The sequence below is a fragment of the Podarcis vaucheri genome (assembly GCF_965113315.1).
Source record: "Podarcis vaucheri genome assembly, chromosome: 1".
Classification (NCBI taxonomy): Eukaryota; Metazoa; Chordata; class Lepidosauria; order Squamata; family Lacertidae; genus Podarcis; species Podarcis vaucheri.
Genome location: NC_138759.1, coordinates 62,886,387 through 62,896,248, shown reverse-complemented (window position 1 = coordinate 62,896,248; position 9,862 = coordinate 62,886,387). Strand labels below are relative to the sequence as shown.

The following is a 9,862-nucleotide window of genomic DNA, read 5'->3' as shown; positions in this document are numbered from 1 at the left end:
ACAAAACAAAACAAAACACAAAAAAACAACGAAAGGAGCAGGGTGGGGAGTATGCTAGCAAATGCCTGCCAAAATTAATTGAATGTTGCCTAATGAGATTAGAATTTCAGTAACCTAAATTTAACTGTAACCCCCTCCCTTCAGTTCTCACACATTCCTAAACTGTAACATTTTGACAGTGGAAAAACAGAGTTCTCCCAGGCTACAGCAACTATTTTCAATGCCTTATCATACACAGCTCAGATCACAAGTGCCATTATACACCATTCATTAATCATCTGCGATTTATTTATTTACTTGAAATATTCATATACAACCTTTCTGCCTGACAACAGGGCTCCAAGACAGCTGACAGTAAGTGAAAATGAATTCCTAGGAACACATAATATGATTATTTTACAAGGCTTTGGTGTCTTATGAGGGCTCTGAGGGGATGGTAATGGAAAATGTCCACTCCTCAGGCCTTAGATATTGCTGCTGCTCTGTCTGTTTACCCCACATTCTTATACAAGTCATTGATTAATTATATGATTAAATCTAAATAATGTATATGCTGCCAACTTTGCAATAGAGGGGTCTTTCTAAGATAGTGAGCTTACAATTTACAAGCGCTCGTTGTACAAGGCCGCCTGTAATATTATCTTCCATTGCTTCCACAGACAGGGAAAACCATTTTATTTAAACAGGCAATTGGACTAGTGGCTGTTTTATTTTGTTCTGCTGCTCTATAGTTCTAATTTGATTATGTTTTTTCAACTGGCCGTCTTTTCTTTTTTATCTGCTTTTATCACTATGTGTGTGATATTAATTACTTGTTTGTGGATTGCTTGGTTTTATAATTGAGTTCATTGTTGTTTGTTTGCCACCTTCATAGTTTTTAATGGAAAGATGGGGTATTAATGTTTGTACTTTTTATTTTAGAAATATATTATTGGGATACATTTTATTGTGTAGTTCATATTTTTATGGTCATGATCACTCCAGGCTCCCATGAAAGGAAGGGTAATATAGAAATAAAATGAAATAATAAAACAATTATATTTCTATAACCAAAATAACTGGGGGGGAAATAGGCAACTGTGCCTCTAATTCAGTAGGGTCCATCAGTAAAGACTAATTAACAAAATGTTAAGTTGATTAATCTACTGGCTAAAAGTTGCAGGCTTTCTCACTTTTCTTAAACATTCTCCCGGCCTTGCATCCCACACATAACTGCTGTTCTCTCCCAACTGATAAATCACTTCAGATACTTTTACTAGATACAGTGGTACGGCGGATCACATACGCTTCAAGTTACATACGCTTCAGGTTACAGACTCCACTAACCCAGAAATAGTACCTTGGGTTAAGAACTTTGCTTCAGGATGAGAACAGAAATCGTGCTCCGGTGGCGCGGCAGCAGCGGGAGGCCCCATTAGCTAAAGTGGTGCTTCAGGTTAAGAACAGTTTCAGGTTAAGAACGGACCTCCGGAACGAATTAAGTACTTAACCTGAGGTACCACTGTATTTTTAATCTTCTTCCCAGAGTACCTGTCCTTCCCTTTGACTGACTAACAGAACAGACTAAGGGGCAGATCCACACTGCACATTTAAAAAATATTCAAAACTATTTAAAGCATATTACTTTATTCAAAGATTCATAGGAACTATAGTTTTCCGCTCAAAGAGCTAGCCTTTCTAGCACCTTTAACAAACTAGAATTCCCAGGATTTGGGGAAGGGAGTCATGTGTGTTAAATGTGCTTTAAATGTATACTGTAGATCTGCCCTAATAGACACTTATGTGCTGAATAGAAGGCTTATCTTCCATTATGTAAACATGAGATACTACACCATCAACACTGGAGAATGTTGGAAAAACGCCCGGGAAGGGTGCTACCTTCCCAAGACACTGAGGCGTCTCTCCAGTAGTCACTCTCTGGATGGAAACTGCCCTGAGTCCAGAGAGACCGGTAATAAGCGACCCCTCCATCCTTAGAGGAGCACACTCGACTTCTGGTATCCCATTACAGAAGAAAGAGACAGTCAGTAGTCAGTCTACTCATTACTTTATTTACAGACTGTATGTGGAGCTCTCATCCTACATGTCTGCTCTCCTGAGCAGCTAGCACAGAAGTACGACTCGACACTTACTTCACTCAGAAGTGAACGTAACTCTCCAGTTACTGAAAACAAGCAGAGACTTCCTGTCTTACGCTCCCAGACATCATATGATGTCAACAACCATTGTGCTGCTTCTCGCAGCTGGTGAGATATAAAATCCCAACAGAGAGATCCACTGAGGTGGGTGGGGCAGACTTCTTTGCCATTATATGTCAGGTGCCATTTTGAATCAAGATGACAGATCAAAACATGACTTCAATGTCACTTCACCCATTTTTGGGCATAGGTTTGGTCTCCTCTTGAGAGAGCCCCAAACGTGGCAAGAAGGTTCCTGATGTGGATCAGGAAACTTCATTGTCATTTGGACACTGGGATCCATTTTAAATCAAGATGGTGGTCCGAAATATCACCTGAGCATGATTTCACCCATTTTTTACATAGCCATCTCTCACAATAAAGGTAAAGGTAAAGGTACCCCTGCCCGAACGGGCCAGTCTTGACAGACTCTGGGGTTTGTGCGCCCATCTCACATCTATTGGCCGGGGGCCAGCGCTGTCCGGAGACACTTCCGGGTCACGTGGCCAGCGTGACAACGCTGCTCTGGCGAGCCAGAGCCGCACACGGAACGCCGTTTACCTTCCCGCTGGTAAGCGGTACCTATTTATCTACTTGCCCCCGGGGGTGCTTTCGAACTGCTAGGTTGGCAGGCGCTGGGACCGAGCAGCGGGAGCGCACCCCGCCGCGGGGATTCGAACCGCCGACCTTTCGATCGGCAAGCCCTAGGCGCTGAGGCTTTTACCCACAGCGCCACCCGCGTCCCAATCTCTCACAATACCATTGCCAAACTCTGCATGAGCATCCCTGAGGTGGGTTGGCAGTCTCTGTCAACGTTTAGCTGCCAGTCACTATTTTGAATCAAGATGGTGGACTAAAATGTGATTTTGGCATGATTTTACCTGCTTTTTGGCATGACAGGTCCCAACTCACAAATTGCACTATCCATTTAAAAATCACATTTTTTGTGTGTTTCTAAAAATTACCAGGCAGTGCCAGACACTCCGTGTTGGTTGTTCACAGAGTATAGAAGCTGTGCATAAGCCGGGAAACATCAGAGTAGGAAGCAAAATGGTTAAGAACACCACTCTCCTTTCCCTCATTTTCTCTGATCTATTTAGCAACTAGTTAGCTATAAGTTGCTAAAATTACACAGAGTGCATCTTATTCACCAAATTAACACAATTAATTTGCATAATATGCAAATTTTCTTGGCCTGAGCTGGGAGTTTTACATATGGCAACCTGCTTAGAAAGCATTCATAACTGTGTGTGGATTATGCATGCATGTTCTTAGCTAATGAAAATATCAGATGGCGTGCCCCAGGAAACAACAGCAACCCTATACATCAAAACCTGTTCGTTTTCATACGGTTCATGGTGTTAAGTGTAAATTCTTGGAATAAATGTACCAGCAATGTATACACCAATGAAATTTTTGTTTTTAAAAAAGGAGAAATCAGTCTTAATATCCTATTGCATCCTACTGCAAGTAATGAATCCTTATGTATATGCATATACAGTGATACCTCGGGTTACAGACGCTTCAGGTTACAGACGCTTCAGGTTACAGACTCTGCTAACCCAGAAATAGTATCTCGGGTTAAGAACTTTGCTTCAGGATGAGAACAGAAATCGCGTGGTGGTAGCGCGGCGGCAGCGGAAGGCTCCATTAGCTAAAGTGGTACCTCAGGTTAAGAACAGTTCCAGGTTAAGAACAGACCTCCAGAACGAATTAAGTTCTTAACCTGAGGTACCAGTGTACTGTAGAATACCATACCCAAATACCAGGATGCAGTGTGTGCCTCACAGATTAGGTTTCTGAACTGAGGTCTCAAGACAACCAAACTTACTCAGCAGATCCTTACATCGCTTGTGTCATATCTGCATACGAGTCAATTGGAGCAGCAAGGTTAAGCTTCAGTATAATTATTGCACAAGTGCAGCCATTATTCAAACGAAAGAATGCAAAACAAAGTCACAGCAAGGGGGAAACTAGCCAATAAGTGCTGCATCAGACATCTTCTCTTTTTTACCTGCATAGAGATAATCCTGTGTATCAGGTCTTGTGTGTATAATGTGTACAGTGTCTTGTGTGTGTATCTGTGCATGTTACATACCCTGCAACTGCTCTGTTTAGTCAACTGCACGGCTCATAAAAAAGTGCGAGATCACAGTGCTAAAAAATGCACACGTATAAATTTTATGGGATAAATAAGAAATACGTAAGAAGGGGGTGGTGCGACAACCGAGAAGGCCCTCTCCCTGGTTCCCTGTGACCTCTAAGGGAAGGAAGGAAGGATGCTGTTTGTAGTTTCCTGGGAATTGTACCCCCACCCCCACCCAGTCCACTGCAATACCACAAAGCCAGGTAAGGGAACTTGTGTAACAGCACTAAGAATAAAGCTGTACAAGATATGGAGAGCTAATTTCAAAACCTGCTGGAAGTGAGGTTGTCCTTGGTTTAACTCAATAGAAATTGGCGAGGAGTGGAGCAGCACAGCTTTACCTCTTGATAACCTGTGTTGTTTTGCAGTGGTCTGTCCTTTGAGTATGATTCCATTAACTTTGAAGTGACTTTGATAGGAAGACTCTTTAATGCAAAGGGAATCCAAACTTGCTCAGTTTATGAGAACTGATGAGCAATGAGCCAGAGGTGATATGAAAGTAGGCAAACATTTAGCTGCTCTTAATTACTATTTATAGTTCTTCTGGCAGTAGCTATCTTCTCACTTTATAAATGACTTGCATAATTGCATTAAGCAGGGTTGCACATAACACTTGTTGGTCAATTACTTCTTAAATTATGTATGTTTACTAGATTAGAAAACATTATTTTTTCCTTTCACATGTAAGCCTCCAGTTCTAAATATACACTTAATGTATCCACAATAGTGTTGGCCATTTGTACTTAGAGACAGTATGTGGATGGGTGTTTTGCTAGCAGGGTAAGCTCTTGTATATAAACACCTGCCTTTATTTCTCCAGGTATGAAAGAGGTTTTAACTCAAATACGGACAAATCGATGGGTGCCTCATTCCGGCCTCCAAATTGTCTGTGAGACAAATGTGTTCGCTCCACCAGGGCAAGAAATCTGCATATTAATTAAAAGAGTAACAATACCAAATGATGCTGCAAAGTTAATGTTGTCCTGGGGCTTAATTGTCAGAAAGTTTAGAAGTTAACTCTAATAAAGTCAAATCATTTGTGATGTTATTAGAATTAACTTTTGAACTTCCTTACAAGAATGTTGAATCATTTCAGTTATGTGTACGCTAATATTCGCAAATCACATGCACATACACGTTGTAGCTCAGTGACTGAGCTGGTTAAACAGGAAGCAATGGAGTCCAAGGATTGGTGATGCAGCCAGTGGAGATGAGTCCATTAGGGCTAATTGGGTCACTGCTGTAGCAGCCTCACCCTGTCCCCAGCCAGCCCCCACTTGCTTGGCCTTTCATTTACAACTTATCCAGGCAGTGACATAGGCTGTTATCTTCCTGCTCCTCCTTAGTCTCAATGTTGCACTTGTACAAATCAGCAGGGAGGACAATGCAAACAAAACTAGAATTGGCTCTGTCTGTCATTGGTTCTTGCTCCACCTACTTTTGATATCCACCTGCCTTATGTTCTACTGGCCTGCTTCCACCCCTAGAGAAGAAATGGCAGGAGCTGTCCTCTGGGGTCTCCTGGGCTCTGTAATTCAGAGCACCCCTCCCCATACAACAGCCTTTGATTCCCACTTCAACCACCCAGTTAGCTTGATTTGCCCCCCTGCCCTGTTCCTGATGAAAACTTCACTCCCCCCTTCTTTCCTGGCTGGGGTGTGTGTGCCATTTTGTGGTTCACCTCAGGAGCCAAAATATCTTGGGTCAGCCCTGCCTGTTGGGCAGAAGCTACGAAATTTTTCTGCACACGTGACCACATTCAGATGGGTGAACTAGTGTGTTCACTGAGTGGATGCTATCTGCATAGCTGGTTATACATTATTGCTATCAGAGGTGCCATCTTCACAAGTTGATTGAAGGGGTCCATCCTGACGTTGCACATGCCTCTTCATGCAGCATTGTGAGGAGCCAGGGGGCAGAGGAGCTGAACACCCTCCGAACGCCCAGTCCCTTAAAAAAACAAAAAAAATGGGGGTGGCGAAACTGTCTCAGCCCCTAGGAGAGTATGCTATAATTTCCAAAATCGTGATAGATCTTTGAAGGATAAACTCAGCAATCACTTGTAGACTAATGTCAATATGGCAGAGTGTACAAACACAAAAGAGAGAGTTGCCAAATTGTACAAAACCCACATAGTACATAAAAACACATGAGAAGTATACAAATATTATACAATTTGTGGTACAGAAACACTTTGCAGCCCCTCAAATCGCTAAATAGATTAAAAATACAAATGTCCTTGTGAAGAAGTATCTAAGAATGGATTGCAGATACATTGTTGTACTGTAGATTGCAGATATATTGTTGGACTCCCAACTTCTGGACTTCCATAATCTCTAATCATTGGCCGCTCTGACTGGGACAGGTGGGAATTGGAGTCTAATGGCGCCTGGAGGGCACCAAATTGGCTATCCCTGAACTAGATCAAGGTGGGCGGAATGTTCTACAGTATCTCTTCCCCACCAATCCTACCATTTTATCTGTTGTAGCTTGTTCTAAACTTGGGGCCTGCCCTTTTTCACCGCAAACCAATCTCAGCCTCTAAGCACTTCCAAGAAGGGAAGAATACTAAGACAAATTGCCTGCCTGCCTGCTTGGACATCATTCCTGAGATTTTTTTGGGACTGGGGGAATATAGTTGTCTCCCTCACAAACCTGCAGTTATTTTCAGTTAGGGATGAAGCACATTGCTCCAAGGGAGGTCCATTAGCTCAAACAATTTATTCTTTTAGACATCTGGCAAAGCCTCAACTGTTGCAAAAGGCTTTTAATTGATTGTTCTCTTGACGTTTGCCTCCATGATTGATGTTTTATTTGATGTTGTTTGATGTTGTTGTACTTTTATATTGTATTTTTACTTATTGCATGATGTGTTCTTATGTAAGATCCCTTTATTGCACTCTGGGAAAGAAAAATGGGATATAAGCACCTAGGAAACAGCTTCCTACCAGTGTGATACAGGCAGTGGCTTTCTCTCTGTCTCTCTCTCTCTCTTTCTCCACACACACTGATTTATATCATACACTTGCATGCACGCACAGAAAGACTTGTGTATTTCCATTGTTTGTTGTTGTGGAGGTGGGGGATGACTAACAAAATCAATCTTCCTGGCAAACTAGGAATATCCCCTCATGGACTCAAGTTTAGTATATTCCACCATTCTTCAGCAGAGTTTCTTTTTCTTTGAGAAAAATAAGTGGCTCGTGTAAATGTGAACTAAGCTTCAATAATGAAGAAAGCGGTAACAAAATAAGATGATGAGAGAAACTAAATACAACAACATGAGGGAAGTCTGAGGCAAGAAAACAAGGAGAGGCAGGGGAGGGGCTGATTCCGGAGCAAAACACACAAGCCCCGCCCAGCAGATAACAAGCACTCTACTATTCAAATTAGGCCCCAGTGTTTTTCTTACACGTGTGATATAAATTGGTATTACTGTTGGGGGTGTGGTGTGTCTGTCAAAAGACATTCAAGAAGGCTGGAACACCATAAACCAAGAGTGAAGGGCAAATTTTGCCACCACTGCAGGAGTGTCTCCCAGGACACCGTATTCAGTCTTGTGAGGAAAAATACTGGGTACACTGTTCTTTCTCCTTTATTTCTTTGAGGCGCTACTGCTCTTGCCATTGGTGACCCTAATTGAGAAACAAGCCCATCCCTTCATTTGTATAGCACCATCCTATGGTTTCTTGGTCACACCCATATGTGATGAATAGTCACAGATTAAGACAGAATGTTGAGAGGTGGGAGAAAAAAGAGACATCCCAAACTCCAGGGAATGCAGCAAAGCTTCAGAAATGCATTCTGGAACTGTAGCTATGGATACAGGGAGAGATCTGTGGTAAAAAGTGGCGAAAATTAATTTCACATATCATACAATGTTTTTAAAGAGAGTTATGATTTTATATCACATTTATAATAAATGGATAGAAAAGGCTTGGAATAAAACTGGAAACAGATTAGGCTGCCTTCATCCTCCCGGCAAAGGGAGGCCTGCCATATCAATTGTCTACTTTAGTTCCCTAATCCTGTCTCAAACACCTTCTTTGCAGCCCTTCAATCACATCTCAGACACACATGGACTTTTTGCCACCTAATTCATTCGCCAATCTATCAACATTCGGGCTACTATATGATTCCTCTGAGCATCATCCAGCACCACCTGTTCTCTCTCACAATGTTGGGCACACTGGATGCATCAGCACAGATTCTGACAACTGGTCAAAGCTATATTCACAGTAAGCTATATTTGAAATCTTCTACATTGTATTTCTTTCTCTTCTTTTGTATTCTGTCTCCTTTATTCCGCTGGGAGAACAGAGTCCATTAATTCAGAGATCATAGACAAGAGAATGCTGCTTCTTTTCATATTCATTCTAATGTTAATACACAGGAGGCTGTATAATTCCATAGGAAAAAATTCTACAGTATCTTATAATTTATCCTTTGTCTGTTTCACTTGTCTTAATGTTCTTTGACAACAAGAGCCCAAATATTTTTAATTAGCAGTATCAGCCTTTCTAGTTTTTTATTATTTTTGCTTAACTTTATTTAAATTCTTAAAGCTCTATTATAATTCTCCAGCCAATTTCATTCCACAGTAATTGCAAAAGTTTGATGTGCAGCCAAGAGGTGTGGACACTGGTGACATTACTGAGAGCTGTGGATTAGAATTTTACAGTGTGTCACACAAATATGGTGGCCTTAAACACAGAAAACTACAGATATTCAATGTGGAATCTGGACCAGAGGCCAAATTTGACTTCCCAATGAATCCAGCTACCATTATGAACCAAACACATCACTACACCTTGTCTGAGGATCTGCGTCAGTTGGCAACCAGATGAAATCAGTGAGATTGATTTCAACTTCCCTAGTATCACAGGTCAGCAGTGTCTGAGATCCTAACAGAGGAGTAAGTAGCAGCACTGACTATAGCCCCTGATATATGTGATATATTTGTGCTGTGACTCAGACATCAAATCTGTTAATAACATGTTAGGTGAGCAAACTGTAGCTATCTCTTTGAATAATGTTGCTCCTCATACTTTGTGTTGCTGATTTTTTTATTTCCATCATGTTGTATTTCAAGGGTGGGAAAAATTTACAGACTGAGGGCTACATTCCATTCTGGGAAAACTTTTGGGTGGGAGGGTGGGATTAAACTACTGTACTTTACTGTACTTAGTATTGGAAGCATTAGAATTGCAACAGCAGGGACCATTTAAGGGGTTGGTTTTGTTATTGGTCTGAATGACAGCAGTCTCTACTTAGCTGGAGGTTTTAGTCAGTGGGGGATATCAGCCATTTGGGAAAATGGTTGAGATTTAACAGCAGAGTTGGGTGGGGGGAGTCTAAAGGAGTTTTTCTACTCTGCAGCCTTATATATGTCTACTCAACATATTGTTCTTGTTCAGGTTACCTCAGTAAAGTAGGATCGGATCCTTTTTTCTTCTGAACTCCATCTGCTTTATCCCAGTCATTCTGCTAATGCAAAGGATACCATTTTCCCTTGGGAACAAATTAGCATGACTGTGTT

The 9,862-nt window shown here is 41.5% G+C and overlaps 1 long non-coding RNA gene across 1 annotated transcript in view; it reads left to right on the top strand.

Moving 5' to 3' along the window:
• Positions 1-200: 200 nt before the first annotated feature.
• Positions 201-9,862, top strand: part of LOC309527585 — a 105,760-nt gene continuing 96,098 nt past the window's right edge. The window contains exons 1-2 of the long non-coding RNA XR_014217263.1: positions 201-354; positions 8,376-8,561. This is a non-coding gene — a long non-coding RNA (uncharacterized lncRNA). The remainder of the gene's footprint in view (positions 355-8,375; positions 8,562-9,862) is intronic.